The following is a 21,317-nucleotide window of genomic DNA, read 5'->3' as shown; positions in this document are numbered from 1 at the left end:
GCTTATCTAGATCTTTAAAAATGATGCGTAGATATTAGTTTGTGGCCCGAATTAAGTTATGCCGTGTATAATAACTTATTTTCTTGGCACCAACATGTCATTTGTATCGACGGTGTTCCTGAATTTTAACGCATTCGTTTGTTTATAGGCCGTCTCATTATTCTATCGCAGGGGTTAAAATTTTGAACTGTGCTAAGAATTCGATGAATATAGTGTAACTAAACATCCAATAATCAAGGCAAATGAAATTTGTTTTTATCTGATTTGTAGTGAGGTAGAATATTGTATGAAGAGTAAGGCCAAGTGATGATACCAAAAGGCTGGCTTAAGGCTCTATTGAACAATTTTTTTAGTCCTAAATTTGATGAGTAGTTTGAGTGACAACAAGGATTTTGGAAAGACCAATGAGGATAAAATTCAATCTCTTTTTTTGTACATATGAAGCAAGTGATCATTATGTATGACATATTCTAAAAAATTTTGTCAATTTTAAAATATGCATAACATGCAATAACTTTCATAAACTTTAAAATTATGTATATGCTACTCATGCTCAAATATTTATTTCTTAGCCCTAAAGGTGCACACAAGTTAATATCTCTAGAATGCCAACATAAGCATCTCTCTCCAACAATGTAAGTAATTGTTTACTTTAAAATTTTATATAGAACTATTGGCCAAAAAACTTCTAAAAATTAAGACTGTCAAACAAAAACAATTGAATAGGCATAAGCCATGAAATTAGAAATGAAGTTGAAATTTTTTATCCTTAAAGCAGTAGAAAAAACTTTCTACAAATTTCAAGTGATAAAAAAACAAAAGAAATTTTCTTTTATTTCGAAAAATTTACCCATTATGCTCTTTCAAGTAATAGAAAACACAAGAAATTTTCTTTTATTTCAAAAAAATTACCATTATGCCCTTTCAAGTGATAGAAAACACAAGAAATTGCCATTTATTTTAAAAAATTACCAATTTTACCCTTAACCCTAGATATGCTAAGAAACTTCATATATTCTATGTTATTGCAAAATCTAGGAACACCACCGGCAATTTTGTGTATGTAATGCTTTTTCTACATTAATTCTTTGCTCACATATATATCTCTTACAGAACTGAAACGAACGACATGAGTGTGCCCATAATATTGAGGTGGTTCGAAAGAGCCTGTTCGTATCCAAATTAGATGCTACTGGGTGCATCTCGAGGTTGGAAGAATTTTAATTGTAAAAATGAAATTCTCAGAGTTATTAAAAAAATAAAGAAAGAATTATATATATATATGTGTGTCCTTTTATATATATAATCAAGTTTGGCGAGAGACAATGATACGAGCCCTCAATCAATCTCATGTGCCTAATCACTCGACTTAATCGAACATAGGCGAATTCGAACCCCCGACACCAGGGGACTTAGAACTTACTTCGCAAATGCCAACCAAAGAGTCGGGGAACCCCCCAAGAATTTTGAGACATGATGAAGTGGATCTCATACCTTCTATAATAAAGAAAATGATTAAGAGAATGATGACATGGCGAGTTCTGCCAGGGGATTGCAAATGCCAACCAAAGAGGGAGACTGTATCCCACCGCAAATCAATCATCATGACTTTTTAATATCGTTTTGTACCGTGTCATTATTGCGCAAAGGAATATTTTATTTGAAAAAGAAATACAGATTGTTGGCCCTGGGGAATTAGATGACTTGTGGAGATTCTTTTGTCAGTTGGATCAATGCTGATTTTAAAAGGGAATAGAGCAGATTTGGCGAAGCATTGCATCCTTGGTGTTCCACGAAGAAGGGTTTCAGTTACATTACGAAGGATGGAAGATAGCAAGGTGTCATACGGATATAGGCCCGACATAGATTTGGAGGGACTATGTTCACTTGAGTTGTGAGATAGCTGTACCATTTAAGTATATGCAAGGGGCTTTTTTTCCTGGAATGTGGCTTGGGAGGTTAGCTTGATCACAAGACGACCTCAAGGGAAAGACAAATGTTTGCTACTTTTTACACTACGCCAAATCAGGGAGGATATGACACAGGAGATTAAAATTTCTATATGGATGTACTCATGATATTGTTTTAAGTGGCGTTAGCATATGATCAGTTGTGCTGCATTTCAGAAAAGAATTAACAAAGATCATTTGTTGTTGCTTCGACATGTGTTTTTGAAGTTTCACGTTTGTGTAATTGATAAAAAGTCGCAAGACCATACGTTGATCTCAAACTGTAACGAACAAAGAATGATACAAAGAAAGTCTGACAATAAATGAAATTAAAATTCAAAGTTAAAAGAGAATAAAAGAACATTAAATTAGGAAAATATACTAATAATAGGAGAAAATAATGGAAATAATAAAAAAATTTACTCGAAACTCCACACTCTTTTCCACACAAATTCTACCATTCACACAAATTTCCACAACTTCCACTCTCACAAGATTCCTAAGCTCTGCACGAAATGCCCACAAGTTCTCGCATTCCTTTTCGCCATGTTTTCCGTACTCATCAAATCTTCGGGGTTGGTACCTAAATACTGATTCCCATCTCGGGATCAATACCTAAATTTTGATTCCCTTTCGCTACCTCTTGTGTTGGATGTAGGTCCCTAAGCTTTCCTTCTGAATGTAGCAAAATCAAATCTTTGGTTCGGTACTTATATTCTGAGCCCCATCTCGGAATCAGTACCTAAATTCTGTTTCCCTTTCGCTTCCTCTTGGGTTAGATGTGAGTCCCTGAGATTTCCTTCCCAATGTAGAAAAATCAAATCTTCGGGGTCAATACCTAAATTTTGATTCTCATCTCGGGGTTAGTACCTAAATTCTGATTCACTTCCACTACCTCTTGGGTTGAATGTGAGTCCTTGAGCTTTCCTTCCCAACGTAGCAACATCAAATCCTTGGGGTCGGTACCTAAATTTTGATTCATTGTCGCTACCTTTTGGGTTTGATGTGAGTTCCCGAGCTTTCCTTCCCAATGTAACAAAATCAAATTCTTGGGGTTGGTAACTAAATTCTAATTCCCATTTCAGAGTCAGTATCTAAATTATGATTCCCTCCGCTACCTCTTGGGTTGGATGTGAGTCCCTGAGCTTTCCTTCCCAATGTACAAAATCAAATTCTCGAGGTCGGTACCTAAATTTTGATTCTCATTCCGGGGTTGGTACCTAAATTCAAATACCTATTTTAGGGTAAGTACCTAAATTCTGATTCCCTCCGCTACCTCTTGGGTTGGATGTGAGTCAATGAACTTTACTTCCTAATGTAGCAAAATCAAAATCTCGAGATTGGTACCTAAATTTTGATTCTCATCCTCGTGGTCGGTACGTAAATTTTGATTCACATCCTGGGATCAGTACCTAAATTTTGATTACCTCTGATACTTTTTGGGTTGGATGTGAGTCTTTGAGCTTTCATTCCTAATGTAGTAAAATTAAATTCTCGAGGTTGGTACATAAATTTTGATTCTCATTCTAGGGTTGGTACCTAAATTCTAATTCTCATCTCTGGGCCAATACCTAAATTATGATTCCCTTCTGTAACCTCTTGGGTTGGATGTAAGTCCCTGTTCTTTCCTTCCTAATGTGACATTCTCATCACTTTAAAATAGGTGTGAGACCCCCTTAAATTGAGTACGACATCCTATTCTTATTTTAACACTTCGAGATGGGTTGAGACCCTCTTAAATGAAGTAAGAGATCCTATTCTTATCTTAGCACTTTGAAGCAGGTATAAGGCCCCCTTAAATGGAGCAAGTCATCATAGTCCTCATCTCAGCACTTTAAGATAGGTATGAGGCCCCCTTAAATGGAGTAAGACATCTTATTCTCACCCCAGCACCACTCGTCACCTCTTAGGTTAGATGTTAGTCTATGTGCTTTTCTTCCGAGTATGCACTCTCCACATTTTTGTTACCTTTTGGGTTGGATGTGAGTCCCCGTACTTTCCTTCCCAACGTAGCACTCCTTTTCCTCACCAATCCTTGAGTTGGATATAAGTCCCCGGGCATTCTATCTCAACCTAGACTTCTCACTTTTCTGAATTTAAAATTCCATAAAATAACAAATTTAACTCAAAAATTTAATTCAAAATCAAAGTTGAAATCACAAATTAAAATCTAAATTCAAATAAAAAATGAATTGAGATTGTCGCGACTATCGAGTTCCCAACAAGGAACCTTGATGGTTTCCCATATAAACTCATAAAATGCCCTTTTATAAGGACAAAAAAACCAAGATCATAATTAAATTTCAAAGCTTCAATCGAAGGTTCACCCGCTACTCCCCAGCGGAAGCCTTCTTCACTCATTCTACGCTTTGTTCTAAGTTTGTTGGCTTGGAACATCTGTATTGGTTTTGTTGATCTCCTAGGTCAATGTCAATACGTGTGGTGTGCTAGTCCGTCACACCACACCTATTGAGAGTCTATTTGTTGACCTCACATTTGTTGAGGTCTGGTCTTTCTTGTTTTTTCTCCTTAAAACGCTTAGAATTTAGCCATAGGACTTTCTTGTTGACTATCCTAGAGGACTAGGAATGGAACCCTACCCCCTTAGAAATTCTAAACACCTCTTTACTCTTCTTGGAGTTCCACATGTTTGGTTTTGCCCTCTACTACTTAGTGGGATGGAACCGGCATGGGGGAGCTCAAGAGTTCCTATAGGATTATCAAGCCTTAGGGTTTGCCCTGGGTGGCCTGGGTTTGGTCTTGGTCAGACCTGCACACACACACACACTAATAGTCAAATCCCTCACACACATTCCAAAAACCCTAAAATCACCTCCACTTAGGTTGTTTCCCCACTCTTTTGGAAACTCATGTGGATGGTCCCCAAGCCCTTGACCTTTGGCTAAGGTGGTTAGGACCAACACATGGAGAATCCAAAATGGGTGCCCATTGGTCTCATGGCCCCAAAGGGGCATCCTTATGATTAGCATCTTCAATAGCTTTCAATTTCACCTAAACATCCAATTTTACCCTCCTACTCCTAAATTTTCAAAATTACCAAAATACCCTACACTACTTATTCTACATTTATGACCCGATACTCAAGGATTTGAATCTTCCCTAAGGTATTTAAATCATTGTGAGCAAATGGAGATATTTCTTTTACCACATATGGATCATCGGGCCTGTGTAAGTCTGAGGTCTATGTGGCTAGAACGATGATGATAATACTAATGTGTGCTAAATGAGGGATATGAAGTGGGATTTGGAATAATATCTCCTATCTCAACGATGGTGATATTATTCGCAGACTCTTGATAGATTGTTGCCCCCGATACTTCTATGTTGCTAGTAGTCCTAACTTGATTAAAGTAATTAACCTGTGGACTATACTACTTCGCAAAAATATTTTCAATAACAATCCTTTTCACAATATAACTACTTTTGCCTGCTAAAGTAAAATTTACATGCATGAAATGAAAACTTATAAAGGTTCACGGTTAATCACTCGAATCGAGGTTTGGATTGAGGTTTGGGACTGCCATCCGTAGCTTATCGAGTTGGTAGCTTTTGCTCAAGGTTGAGAAGCATACAATCTATTTCTAAGCCCCCACCTTCACTAAAGCCTTACACCTAATCTCGGTCTTTCATATGTGACTACGAGTTTTCTTTTACTTACTTGTGTTTTCTTATGACTAGCTTTTTGACTTTTCATATTGAATGTTCCTGATTTATTTTCCTGTAATTTTATTTAAATTCCCTGCAAATTAAATTATGTTTCATGATACTAATCATGCAGCGGCAGCAAAGACCTAGGTACACATTTACATTTTATGTACCACAATTTTCCTATTTACCTTACAACATTTTCTACATGCATTTATTTAATTTACATGCAAAACTAATCCAAAACTGAAAACAACAAAAGCACACTTTCAAAAATTAAATATGCACTATGATAACAATGAACGAACATAACACACTCCTTTTGGGTTTACGATAATTTCTCAGATGAGGTAACCTGCGGTTGCTAACGGGAGTTCTCCAATTTAGATGAGCTTGATAACTTGTTTAAACTAAGTAAACTTAAGAGAAAATAGTGGGTGTCAGGATGATGAAATCGTGGGATCTTAATTGGCATTACTTAACATAAATTAAAATTCCCCGCAAAACACTTAAGCAACAACAACAACAACAACAAAAAAACTGACTCATATACTACAAAACCGTAAAATCCTGCACCTGAAGCTGTCACTTTGACGAGGATCTTAGAGAAAACGCTGTGGGCAACATGATGAGGGCATACAGAAGAACATCTTCGAGAGAGCAAATAAGGTCTTCATCAATAAATTTTTCCTTAGATTTAAATAACAAGTCATAGGATTCCGAGGTAGCTCGTATAGTACGACATAAATCTTCAACTTATTTTTGGGTTTTTGCATAACCGTGCTGTAAAATTTAAGATCTAACTCGTTTTTGGCTCTGAGGTTGTCATTCATTACGAAATAAACCCTCCTATCTTCCAGGCTATTTGTATGACCGTGTCATGCAAGTATAAGCCCTAAATAACAAAATTGTCAGGATTAAACATCTACTAATATTTCCTCAAAATTGAAGTCAAACCATAAGATAGCTCGGGAAGTCACCGAGGTTCTCCTCAGGATCCGTGATATCTCTTATTTTTCTCCCTTTGGATTCCGAAAATAACTGTCTATTTGATCATTCCCATTTGAAATATCCTATGTCCGACCTTGAAATCCTAAAATTTAAGATTCATGAAGACAAATATCTCTGGTCTAAATTGAGAATTTTCCTTAATAACTTCGATCATTTATGATGTAATTAACTATATATGTTTGTCCTTATAGGGAGCTTTGAGAACCCATATAATATAAACCTCTCTAATCTGCTAAATTTTATAGGGAAATATGTTGGTCAACATAAAATATTTCATAGACCTAAACGGATTTCATAAATTCTTTAATTTATTTAATCAAGTCTCACTATCAAGTAACATGTCTATTCCCCGGGATAGATGCATGATTTGTAGTGTTGTGCTCGTTTATTTAAATTATCTTATGTATGAGTTCGGTTAGGTCTCGGGAGAAAGACAAAACAAACTACTTAGATCTCATGAGAGAGATACAACAAAATTGATTAAGTAAATGAAGTTTGAAGTTTGAATCATCAGAATTATGAAATTAAAGCACTTCTAAACATATTCAAATTTTCACATGATTATTTCTCATTGTAGGGAGAAAGACAAAACAAACTACTTAGATCTCATGAGAGAGATACAACAAAATATGGATTTATATATAAAAATAAGTTTACACAACAAGAATAAACAAAACAAGTAAAGCACAAACTACTTATCTCAATCTCCTCCTCACAGAAATCCTTTGAAGTTTCTTTGAACCACTTTCTCTCCTTAAAATATCACTCAATTCTCTCTTAGAAATGTAATGAAGAAGAAATCTCTCACTTCTCCTCTCCGCTTACAACTCTAAGAGACAATCTTCTCTTCCACTTTTTTTCACTTACTCTCCTCTTCTCCTCCTTTGTACTGCCACTTTTTTTGTAATAAAATCACTATTATATAGCACATGGCCGAATTTCCTAAAGACATCTTTGGCACCCTTTCAAAATTTTCAATGAATTTGGGGAAGAAATCGTTTCTGGCGCCTAATTGTGACGCCTAGGCACCATATTCTCTATAAACTGATGCTTAGGCGCTAGATCCTGGAGCCTAGGTGCCAGGTCAACTTTTTCGAAGGGCCGCTTTTTGACTCCAAATTCCTTTTTTTGCTTCTTTTAGCTCCAATTTCCCCAACTTAATGTACCTGCAATAAAAACATAGAAATACCAATACCTTCTAAAGTACAATATCACTAAAAATAGACATTAAATGTGTATATAAAAGTAGCATATTTTTAGATATGTCAACTGGCCATGGTCAACTGAACTTCAATTGAATGAGTTATTAAGTTAAGGACCAAATTGAGTTCATCTTGAACTATGGAGGAAAGAGATTAGTTTAGTTCTAAGTTTGAGGTTAACCATCAACTAGCCCATCAAGAAAATCAACAAATAGAATTCTTAACTCCATCCTTGAATCTAAGGTTAGGTTGGAGAGGATGAAATGTTGGCCATAAAAAATAAGATCAACAACATACAAATCTTTCACTAACAAGTAATGTCACCTAGAATATAGTATTAACAAGAATATCAACTCCTTTTCTAACCCAAATGACTTTGTTTGGATGCTTGGTTGTGTTAAATGATAATTTTGTAATTATACTAATGAAATTTTTTTTTGCACATGCACTATCAATGAGGAGTGATATATGTTACAATCAATGGTACATCTTATTTTAAATAAATTCAATTAATATGTGAGAATGCAATGCTTAAGCACTAATAATACATTTTTGAGTATGCATCATAAGAATTTACCATCATCCCAAGAAATTCTTCAAACTCGTTGATGTACATCCTATAATATAACTTCTAATTCACCTACCAATAGTTGCATTAGCTTATTACTGAATGAGATTACCTCAAAATTACTATCTAGAAGAAAAGCATGGCACATAATTAACAAGTTTAGTACCATCCATTAAGATCCATGTTGGAACAAAATCACTCTTAAAGGATGATGCTTTGATCCTTGGAGTTGTTGGATAAGATAAGATCTTATTATATCATCATCGGGAATAGTATCAGACTATCATGCCTTCCAAAGTAATGGGTAGATTGAAGGAGGAGTTAAGTATAAATCTTGACTATATCAAATGGTTATGATCATCAAAGTCTATTACTGAAAGTGAATTATTTACAGCAAAAATTAGCATTTAAAATTTTCTTCATTCCATAAATCATTGACAAAACTAGAATTTTACATAAAATAAAAACAAGCATAAAAAAATACATTTATAATAATAAAATGCTCAACACACTTCATTATTCCATTTTTTCTGAATCATTCTTAGCCATGTATAAGCATGCCATTACAAGAAAATGCTCATCATTTTACTAACATTAGATAAACTTTCATAACTTAAAATAACATCACATGCATCAGCCATGATCTACTAAGATATATAACACTCATGCATAAATAACATTTATATAAATATAGATTACTCGAAGTAAACATCCATCACTTGCCACTCATGGATCATAATATGCATCCCGATTGATGTTTTGGTTCTGATTATTTTGTCTCCCTTCCATTTCATGGTTATAATCGTAACTCTTATCTCTTCCCTCGTAATTATAAACTCCATAGCCAAACTTTCCATTATCCTTCACTTCATACCCTTCAGAATTAGCCCTTAGAGGATTATAAGCCTCACCATGCCTCTGATTATTTAAATCATAGAAATACTTTCCATTCTCAACAACTCTTGTATCACTCATCCCGTATTTCTCCGTGTTCTTTGGGCTCTCATATTGCGGGTAAAAGGCATTGGTTTCCCTGCTATCAGGGATTTCAGTACCGAACTGTGTTCTTGCAAATCTTGATCCTTCATTAGTAGGGAAGTATTCGTCGGGGCCGTGACCATAGAGACCATAGCCATTTTGGCTTTGTGAAGGGAGATTCTCAGGCTGTTCTCTCCCAATGGCCGACACGGAAGTTTCTTGAGCTTTGGCTGTAGTATCAGATGGGAACTCATTGTTTATTACCTTGTTGAAAGTATTTAGCTCTCTAGCATGAATAGGGAGCAATGAGAAAGAGAGGAGGAAGTAGAAGGTGAGAGAGAGATGAGCAAGGGAAGCCATGAGACAAAAATTAATAAAGCAATTAAAAGAGATGGCAATGGAGGATGGTTAGAGACCAATATATATAGGGATCATTTAGCAGGAAAAATGGACCACTTGTTGGCTTAAAGAATTGGAGGAAGGCAAGAGAAATGGTGGCGGGAATTGAGGGAGGGCAGCAATGTAATTGAATGATGTTGCTTATTTCACGCTGAATCCATAAAAGTCTTAACTTAGAGAAAAACTTGCACTATGATGAAATTAGTCCCAAAAGTCGTCAACTAATTCTAAGAAAAATGAAACAGACCCAGAAGATAAGCTTATCTGGTGCTGATGTTTCACTTTAAATTTATATTCAGCTTTCAATATTTAAAAGCATTTTTATGGTTTCATTAACAAAATAATTAGAATTTAATTTCATATATTTCATTTTTCTTTAATAAAATAAACAGTCCGCTTGGAGCTGTAAGGTGAAGTATGGCATGAATGAGATTCTACGAGTAGCGGAAAATTATTGCATATCGTATGCAGAGTGTCCTGTCTCCACCGTTCATCACAGCGAAGGTGTATGACAGTGGGCTCTACTTTTATTTTTATTTTTTTTTAATTAAAAAAAAATTTAATAAATGATGGAGATCGGACATCGTATATGTTTCTGCATAGGTGACCGTATGCAATAATTTTTCTTGAGTAGGGGCTAAAACACTACATAGATAATATTTATTAGGAGTTGTACTAAAGAGGAGGCGTGACTGGCGGAAGGATAACTCCACAAATCTTGGCCATGATTTTGTCCTGGTCATTGTTAGTTAGGAAGCAGTAAAATATGGAAAGAAATGTTTACATCCGTAAAAATGCCTCAATATTTACATTATATTTATTTGACAATTAAATAAGTTGAATTTAAAATTTTTTAAATTTTATTTCTATTTTTTTACAAGATAAACACATAAAAGTCAGTTTCACTAAAATTTATTGTAATATATTTGGTCCTCTCTCTCTATATATATATTTTTTAATTTTAAACTATTAGAAGTCCTGTAAATAGGGCTGTCGAAACGGCTCGTTGTTCGCGAACAACTCATGTTCAGCTCGTTAAGAAGCTCGTGTTCGGCTCGTTAGCTGAGTTAATGAGCCAAACAAAAACAAAGATCTGTTCGTTCATACAATTATATATATATTTATATTTATATTTATATTGATGAGTACTATTTTTTAAAAATTTAATTGACTGCAAGGCTACAAATATTTATAATCAATTAAAAGTATTAATTAAGAAAATAGAATAAAATTTGTTAAATTAGATTCAAATAATATTTTAATATAAATAATAATTTTTAAATCTTGCCCCAACCTATAACATTTTATGGTTACGTGATTAGGATTGTCAAAATGACTCTTTGTTCGTGAACAGCTGGTGTTCGGCTCGCTAAACAAATGAGCCGAACATGAGCACACATTTTGAGCTCGAAATATAAACGAGCTGAGCCTGGACTCGCTCGTGTTCGGCTCGTTTACACCCCTAGCTGTAAAGTTTTTCAGCCAGATATTTAGTATATTTTATGATGTTACACAACTAGATTCAGCAAGTAAAATAATGCATTAAATAAGTTTAGGGCTCTTGATACAAGCCAAAAATTTCGTTAAGATCATAAATAAAAACTTATTTAAAATTAAATGAACGGATAAAAAAAGATTCTGAAATCATATTTATTTCATATTATTTATTCACGCCGTTAATTCATACGTAATTACGGCCATGAATGTAATGTGAAGCATTGCTGTCTCGTGTGTACGAAGCCCACAATAATGATGAAGATGAGAGGAAATTAATAGACCATTTTGGCCAGTGGCGAGAGAAGCGTGAGAGCCTTCAACATCTGCAGTACTCCCAACAAATTACACTATTTTGCTAGTCTGATCAAGATGTCAACAATTAAGACAATTTTAGACTAATTTTATTTTTGTAGATGTAGTTTTGCATGTGGACTCTAGTAATATGCCGCCACGTGTGCTACACCGGACCCACCTCATAAACACCGCACAGTGAATCGATCCAATAACCTCCGCGGTTCCAATACAATAACTCCGACAGAACAACTCCAATAACAACGTCACTATAACCTCCCAATAAACCGCTCTAATAACCTCAACGGTTCCACTTTAATAACCCCTGCACGGTGTTTATGAGATGGGTCCGTTGTAACACACGTGGCGGCATATTACAGGAGTCCGCACGCTGAGGTGCGTATGCCCTATGTATGGAAAAAAATTTTCAAAAAAATATCACTCACAGAAAGCACTGTCAGTGAAAACAGCAAGCATCTAACTCAGCTCAGAAGGTAAAGTTAACTAGACATATTTGTATAAAACGTCCATATCTGAAGGAAATCATCTTTTAGCAATTATGTTCCATGCAATCAAATAACAACAGATTAGTTAAGTTCAATTGTTTGACAAGCAGTTGTCAAGTCTTATTATGTAATTCATGCATTAAATCATTCGCGTAAGCAATACTCGTTTAAATATTCAGTAAAATACTAATTTCTTGGTCTGGATTAGTGTCTCTCTTCTTTCTCTTAATCATTGAAATAAAATTGGGTGATTTCTATATAGTTTGATCTTCAATGTTTAAAAGGATAATAGTTTTAAAATTTTACGTATAATAAAATATTTTTTTATTTAATAAATAAGGAAAACCACCCATATTAGGCATATATTGTAGATATTGAAATTCTTAAAGCCCCATATTATTACTAGAATTTTTTTGTAACCATGATATTGTTAATAGAATTTTTTTTTTTATGATTATTATATATTATTAGTAGAGTTATGTATGCCTTGTGTACCAAGATTTCATAAAAAATTATAGTTGTAACTTTAGGTTAAGAAAAAAGACTTTCCATATAAGCCGGGTTCATATATGTAAGCATTTAAAAAAAAAAAAAAAAAAATCATTTATGATGAGGGGGTTAATTGTAACAAAATGTGTATAAATAGTTACTAGAAGAAAAAAAAGTGAAAACCAACTAAAAATACTGAGGGTCTAGCATGCATAGGCAAATTTATGTTTATTTTTGATGGCCTGGGGATGGTTATTATAACTAACAGATTAGCTATGGGTTGAACCATAAATCTTGACTAAAGAGACGTTCTAATGGTCATGAAATAATCACTGATGACCCAAATCGTTGAATCATAGAAAAGTAAGAAGCGACAAATGAAACTCATCGAAAAGTCATGTCGTGATTTATTGATCTATTTGGGTGCGTTTGGGAGCCCATTTCTTTGGCTTCTCATTTTCGGGACAGCATAAGACACATTTGGGAGATAATATTTTCTGTGTTATGCCGACGGGTGGTTACGAATTGACAAATCGCGAAACGAAGGGTTGCCTTATGTTCCGCGGCAGGAGCTCTGTTGCGGTCAAATCACGTAATTCTGGTCACATATCCCCGCATATACCCCTCACCCCTCTCCTCATTTGTCACCTGTGGCTTTAGGGCTAAAATCTAGTAGCGCTCTCCTCCCTTTGTTGTCGGTGTCGTCAACTAGCTGCCTACCACCAGTAAAGTTTTTTTTCCTTTATGGCTTTTTTGCGTGTTAGATTTCCCTCTACTTCATCGCCTTGTTTGGCTTCTTTGTTTGAGTTCAGTGTTCGGTTTGGTGCACTGTTTCTATGAGATTTTTTGGACTTATTTATTATATGCATGTTATGATGTTAGCAGGTCGATTTGATTGCCCATGCCTTATCTTCAACCTGAATAAACGGTCAGGGGGGACACATTTGAGCTTTGCTTCAATTATCTTTTAGTTTAAAGTTTTTTACCATTGGAAAAGCATTTGTTTTGATACAAACTTGAATGTTACATTGCAAATAAGTTAACAACATCTACTTGTTTCATGATTAATCAGAAGAAGTTATGGGAGTATAAATATATGAGCACTGTTTTACAGTCTCTCAGAGACTTTTGTTGTTGTTTTTTATGTCTGTTACTTTTTTTATTTAAAAGATATTTATCATTGGAATTACATATGCTTTTTTTGCAAAGTTAAAATTAACATGACAAATAAGTTAGTGGAATGATATACAATAACAACAACAACAAATCCATAATCCCACTATGTGGGGTCGGCTGCATGAAGTTTTTTTCTCCATTGCATCCTATTTAGTGTCATAAGGAATGATATATATATATATATATATATATATATATATATATATAATATATATATATATGCACTATTTTTCGGTGCCTTTGAGAATTTTTTGTGGACTTGTTTTATATATGCATGCACTGATGTTAGTTGGTCGATTTGCTTGCGCTTATGTCTTCTTCAGTCTAGAAGAACATTTTGGCGGGAGAATTTTGAGAACTGGTTCATTTTGGGAGGAGACTTTGCAACAAATCTAAAGGTTATATGCCAAATAAGTTATCAATCGGGAAAGGTTATACAACTGTTATTTAGAGCAATAATGGAAAATAACAATCAAATGGCTCAACCATTCATCATTTGTCAATTTTAAAATTTATAATGAAGTTTTACCAGAAATACCACTTGTTGCTAAAGAACACTATCAAATATTTATATGAATTGGAAAAATGGTGATTATGGATGGAGTCTTCTTTGGTAAAGAGATCTCACCGAGCTATAACGCTCGAGGGCCCAATTTGGCTTGTGCGATTGAAGCAGAGGAAAAAATGGTTACTGGCAACTTATCTACCATTTAACCTTCAAGTTTGGATTTGAACATATGCATTTCCAAGAGAGAGCAAACTGACTCACTAACATTTTTGCAAGCACATATAGAATAAGTCCATAAAAAATTCTCAAAGAAACAAAAAAATAATGCCCACATATATATATTCTTCCATAACTTCTCTCAGCTCATCACGATCACGATAAGTATTGATGCTCCTAACTTATCTGTCATACAAATTTCCAATTTGCATCAAAACATATGTAATTCCAATGGTAAAAATTTTTCAGAGAAAAAAATAAATCAGACATATCAAAAACAACTCCAACAAATATTCTTAGAGAAACTGTAAAACAGTGCTCATATATCTATCCTCCAAAAAATTCTCCCAATTGATCATGAGGGAAATAGATGCTGCTAACTTATCTGTCATGGTTCTTAAGATTTATCTTATCTTATTGCTTCAGTTAATTTGTGGACCTGTTGGTTTGTTGGTTTCCATTTACAGTGATGCTTTTAAAGTTTAATTTGGTGGCACATTTTAACTTTCTTGTGAAATGTTTAGTAGAGAAATGATGGAAAAAAATAGAACAAAAGGTTCAACCAATTATCAATTGTGAAGTGTAACAAAAGGCACTACAACTTTGAAACGGATACTGCCTAATATTTATGCCTGGAGCATATAATTGGTGATCCTGAATGAAATCTTTGATATAAAGGCTTTGATCATGAGCTCTACTTTTAAACATTTCTTATCATATATTTTGTTTTTTCTTATAGCATTGTTGTTTTACATGCTAAATAATGTTGTTCCATTTTTTATTTACTTATAGATCATATGGGTAAAAAAAGGTAATTTGAGATATCTGTTATTTGGGACAAGGAGATGAAGATAATTTTTTATAATTTATGCTTCATGGAGATAGAAAAGGGGAATAGACCGACCACACACTTCAATAAGGAAAGTTAACAAAAAATCATGAAACACTTTAAAAAAAGAACGGGTAAACTATACAAAAACACTCAGCTGAAAAAATAAATAGAATCAACTTAAGAAGGATTGAAAGTCATGAAAGAAGCTAAAGAAAGGGGCTACTGGTTTAGGGTGGGACCCTATTAGAAAAATAATCGATGTTTGGAGTTATTGTAGAATCACAAGCGCAGAGTGAGGCTTGTGTTCCGTTATATGTGAATAAAAATTGGATTGTGGTTCACTATTATTCGCTCGCTCAAGCATTGTTCGCAAAGCCCTCTGTAGCGTGCCCTAGAGCATTCTCGCAGGGTCATCTTGCCTTGTTCTTCTCCCTCTCCTTTCAATGTCCAATCTCACCCTTTCTTCTTCTTCTTCGCTCTTCTCGTAACCTCTCTGACACTCCTCTTCTCTCGCCAATATCCCCCCCATCTTCCTCTCTTGGAACTATGTTTTCTTTCTTTATAGAATTATGCATTTAGAATTTCAAGTATCAAATTTTCTGTTTTGTTGATTATGTTATGGCTTCATAGTGTCCCAATCTGTTGTGTAGTTGAATTTAACAATCTCCCCTATTTTTTGTGTGTGAGTTAAGTAAATTTATAGTACCTGTAGAGTTAAAATGATGGAGATCTGTTGTTTTTTTTTTTTCTATTATGTTCCAAAGTTGGCCATTTTGAATGAATATGTGGAATCCTACTCTTTCAATGGCACATGTTTTGTAATACTTTTTCAGAAACTTACAACCACCTATTCTTTCAGTGTTGTATGTTAACTGAGCTACTTAGAAGTTAGCTTTCTATATGCTCTTTGTTTTTAATGGAACCTAATGTGGACTCGGCTTTGTAAGCTGAAAGTTGTGCTAATCATTATGCTATTGAAGGCTCCACTTATGAATTTGCTTGTCATTTGTTTAGAAAAGCTGATTACATGGTCTTTTGCTATGATATTTTTAGACAACTTACACTTTTCTGCAGTTTGTCATGCTCTTATGATACATTTTCCTCTCTTTCCTTCTCTACCATGATGTAAATTATGAAATTTAGTGGATTTTGGATGTCCACTACAACGAGAAAATTTAAAACCATTTTGCAACACAAGATATCACATCCAAATATCGACAGAGCAAGTAGTGCGAGGAAGAAAATAAATGTTTAATAAGCAACATTCGTCATTACGAGATGTAATTGGGAGGGCTTTTGAAGTTTGGAAGAAAAAATGAGTTATTCTAAGAGATGTGCCAACATATTCGTTTGAGAAATAGGTTAGAATTGACGATACAATAATGCACTTCATAACTACATAAGACGCCATCCTTCAAATTTTGACATTGATTTCGTAAGTGTAGATGATAACGAATCAATACCTTCTAAAGCATATGAATATCACTCTGGTGAATCAATGATGGAAACTGATGATTATATTATCATTTGCAGTGTTGGTGATGAAGAAGGTGCAGATGAGATGGCTGAGTTGCGAGAGCATATCACTGATGCATTAGTTAATGTCTTAGCATATCATTGAATGAATGATTGTCATTGTCTTCATATTATGTAATGTATCTGATGAATGTTTTATTTTTTTATAGTATAGTTCACTGTTGGAACCAATTTGACCCATCAGGTTGATAGATCTTTCATCCAGTTAATATGAATCAAGACTTTGGAAATGACTTGAATGCTTTTCATGGGAAAAAGTTGATTGAATTGGTAGCTCATCCATTGTTACAATACACAACACATATTTGGAAGATTTATATGCATGCCACTCACTTTTTATATATTTACATATCTAACATTCAAACTTCAATTCTTACACATTTGCGACTTGAACTTCACTTTTTAAGGGGAGTGGTAGTGATAATTTTTTACGTGATGTGAAAGTTGTGCGGTGTACATGAAAAAAATCAACATATAATTGTCAGATATTTAAATATATAAAAATTGTGTGGATATGTATGTAAATGCTCTTTTGCTTATTGAAAGGAATAGAAGGCATTGGTTTATGAAAAAAAACATCACTTGTGAATCAAAGTTGGAAAGGTTTTATAAACACAAAATAAAGCTTGGCGCTCCAAGAAAAAAGATGTTTCATATATCCTAGCTTTTAATTGGTGTTATAATTGCATGGAAGGTTTGATACTGATTAAGGCTTGGCTGTTTTCATTTTTTATCTATTCAGAACTTCTTTTTGTTGGGCTTCTCATCATACAACTAATTTTGGGGCGCTTGATACAACACGCCGTTCTTATGTTTTTTTCTACTTGATATCACCTGCTTTCTAGATGGAGATTTGAAACTATGCTTGAAGTTTGGATTCAGGTTTCTCATTCAACAACTAGTATTTGAAGATCTGTTCACTATTCATTTAAATTATTAATCCGGCTTTAGCTGCTTCTGCCTCTTTTTGTATTTTGGTATCTGCCTCTTTATTCAAGTGTCAGTTCTTTTAGAGGGTTATGATGAGTCATTTGACCCAAGGGTTCTTCTGGATTGGCCCTCTTTATATGCATTTCCACATACACAAATTTGGACTCTAAGTGATTCTGGGAACCAAGATCCCCTGCATTATGGGTCTACAGCTTCTTGTGAAAGCAAATTATTCATCTCCATGTGTTTACTCTGAACACTAAGATTTTCTAATTATAACATTCCACTATCTTAAAATTTGGTTTTAATATGGTATTATACTAAGCAAATTATTTTAAGTTGTGTACTCGGTATATTCTTAGGATTTGATTGGTATGCTGGGAGTTTAATAACATGAATGTTTAATGTGCATATAACTACTTTACACCTACTGATACTTTAGTTTGACACATTTTGCTTGGGGTAACTTGGTGGTATGTTTGCAAGTATTAATATACAAACAAGGAAGCATCTGCTACATATTTAGGGTGATTAGTTTACTTTAAAAATTTTCATTTTTTTCTGAATTTATACACAACATTTATTTGGTGAATGTGGAAGCAATGCATCTCATATGAAGGATGCTTAAGATGGTTGATTAATGGGAATGAAAAGGTTAACGTCTGTTATAAAATGAGGCTCATCAATGAAGTTCGGAATTTGGCCTTCTCAATTTTGCAACTAGTCATAATAGCTTCTCCATTTCACTTGAGTTTTGGAATATTATTGGTATGCCCTGCTTCTCATATGATCTATCATAATCTCTTATCATTATGTTTCTATTGGAAGACATAATTTAATAATTTCTTATGATTCAATTAATGTTCACCTTAATTTATCTTATGGTACTGCGAGTGAAAATAATATGATAAATTATCATTGCATTTATTTCATAGGTAGCACTTCCAAAATTGTGTTTCTCAAACAATTTAAATTGAAATGTGTTTATATGCTGAGGGAATTACAGTCATTAGGTTAACACGTAACGCTTTCAGAATCATGTTTTCAAACATACTAACTGCTTCTAAAAGACCAGCTTTTGAGCAGCAGATTTTCAATAACTTTTAAAACCAGCTATTGTACAACCACAACCAAAACAAGCGCACTCTTAGTTGTGACTATGCTGAAAATTTTAAATATTTGAATATATTACACATATAAGGGCAAAACAGTCTTTCTCATCAGAAACAACAATACAACAGATCTCTCAAACTGACTCATGCTATTTCATTAGTAGTTTTTTGATAGCTTCTGAAACGCTGCTTCCTCAGGAAGCAGCTTTACAACATCTTAGAAAAGCAGTAGCCACCCCAAACACATCCTTAATCAACGACGGTCATGTTATTTTAACCAATGGCAAAACCTATCATTTATTAAAAAAAATAAAAATTAATAGTCAAATAACTATTGAAACGCTGTCAAAAATGATTTTTATATCGAACCCATGTCTAAAATCCCTAATTTCATTCTCACATGTGTGTCTTCGCTCTGGAGCCAAACAAATAACTCTCTAATCCCATTTTTGCTACAGTTAATGATTTCTTGATTTTATATATTCATATTGTAAGTAACCTCGATTATAATATTCCTTAAAACTTTTATTTAAATTGAGATGTTTGATTTTTTTTGTATTTTGAGATTAAGTTTTTTAATGAAAATTCAAAATTTTGATTCAGTTTTCTAATTTTCTGATGATCTATTTCATTGTTACATGCTTACGACTCATCTCCCGGGTCTTCCAAATCTAACACCTATACTTTAATGATAAATTTGCATACCTAGCACAAAACCTTATGTTTTCTATATCTCACACATAAATTTTGATGTTCACATACATGTCACTTTATTTCTTTAAATTCTTGCATGAAAATTTGTATGTCACTTTTAAAAATTGATAATTGTGATATCGATGTTCTTGATGTGATATTTAGTGCTATGTGTGTAAATATGAAAAAATATGAAAGTTTATGTTTGAGATATGTAAATACATAAGAATTGTGTGATATGCATGGTAAAACCCCTTTTTAAAGGAAAATTGACATACTTAGCTAATAAACAATTCTTATGTTTTTATGTATCTCACGCCTAATTTTTTGTATTTTCGTACAAGACATTTATGGGCTTTAAACCTATGCGTAAAAATATGTACTTCACTTTTAAAAGAGTAATAGTGATATTTTTGATGTGATATTAAAGTCTAGAGTGCTGTGTAAGAAAAACAAGGTTTAGGCTTGAGATCTATAAGTGCATAAAAATTGTGTGTAAGTTTATAAAGTTATTTAATAAACTGTAAATTATATATATATATATATTAGGGGAAATAGCAATAGTGGCTCCCTATGCGTCAACTAAAAGAAAAGGTATAGAGAATGGAGGGGGGAGAATCCCCTTCTAAGAAACCAAAAATATATTTAAACACACCCCCTAGGGGTTCCTCTCCCCACAATACAACTCACATAAAAAGAAACTTCCAAAATTACACGTATACCCAAAAGAGATGTACAGAAAAATCTTTCGGTTAGCAATGTTACCCAAAAGCAATCCCATGAGCAGACCAAAGAACTGGCATATCGCAATCCAAAGAGATCGAAAACAACTCTCCCCAAAAGTCCAAAGCATGAGACGATCAGATCCTCAACCTGCATCCTAAAAGGACTGAAGAAATAAAAAATAAAGCGAAAATCAATTTTAAAGAAAATATAAAGGTGGTCCTCCTTCCTTCAGCTTCGAAACAGTAAAGGCAATCCAACCAATTGTAACAATGTCACCAGAATTATAGGGAAACAGAGAAAGGATAAGAGCCACGGGCCTCCAAATGAGAGCCAAATTGCTCACAAATAGACCCCAAGTGAAAATAATGCAGCTCATGAAGTCTCCAGAAACTATAGTCCCCAACAAACCTTCCCCCAATATAACACCTTCCCACAGACATCACCCCAGTAGCAGAGGAGCCCTGGGCCTCCTTGCTAGAGATGAAGCAGGAAGTATAAGACAACCCGGAAGAAAAAGCAAAAAAACCCCAGAGTAAACTCTCAGCCCGTAACCCGCAAATACCCCCATCTCCAACAACAAAATCATCATTAAAAAGGGAACCCTGGGCCTCCCAAAAATGACACATCAAAGGGAACCTCCAAACCCTCCAATCTAAAAGTAAAAGGCTCAACATCACATACTTCTCGAGAAGAAAAAGCATTAACCCAATCATTCTCATCTGAGCAACCCCCAAAGAGGAGTAACAAAGAGAGAAATCCAGCCAGGACACATCAAAGGCCGAACCCGGCCACTTAACCACCCAACATACCTTAAGGTAATGTATAAGTACAAATATAAGGAGTTTCCAAATTATCCCCCACCAGCAAAGTATAGAGAGGAGGGGGAACTGCTCCCACCCTACAAAACTGACTAGAACCTCCCAAATTAGCAAGCCAGTTTGCAGGTTGATTAGCCTCCCGATAAATAAAATTCCAAACCACATTCATATTGGAAATAAGACCATTAATCCTTCTAACATAATAAAGAATATC

This window comes from Phalaenopsis equestris, unplaced genomic scaffold (genome assembly GCF_001263595.1).
Source record: "Phalaenopsis equestris unplaced genomic scaffold, ASM126359v1 Scaffold200044, whole genome shotgun sequence".
Taxonomy (NCBI): Eukaryota; Viridiplantae; Streptophyta; class Magnoliopsida; order Asparagales; family Orchidaceae; genus Phalaenopsis; species Phalaenopsis equestris.
This window is presented reverse-complemented; position numbering follows the sequence as displayed.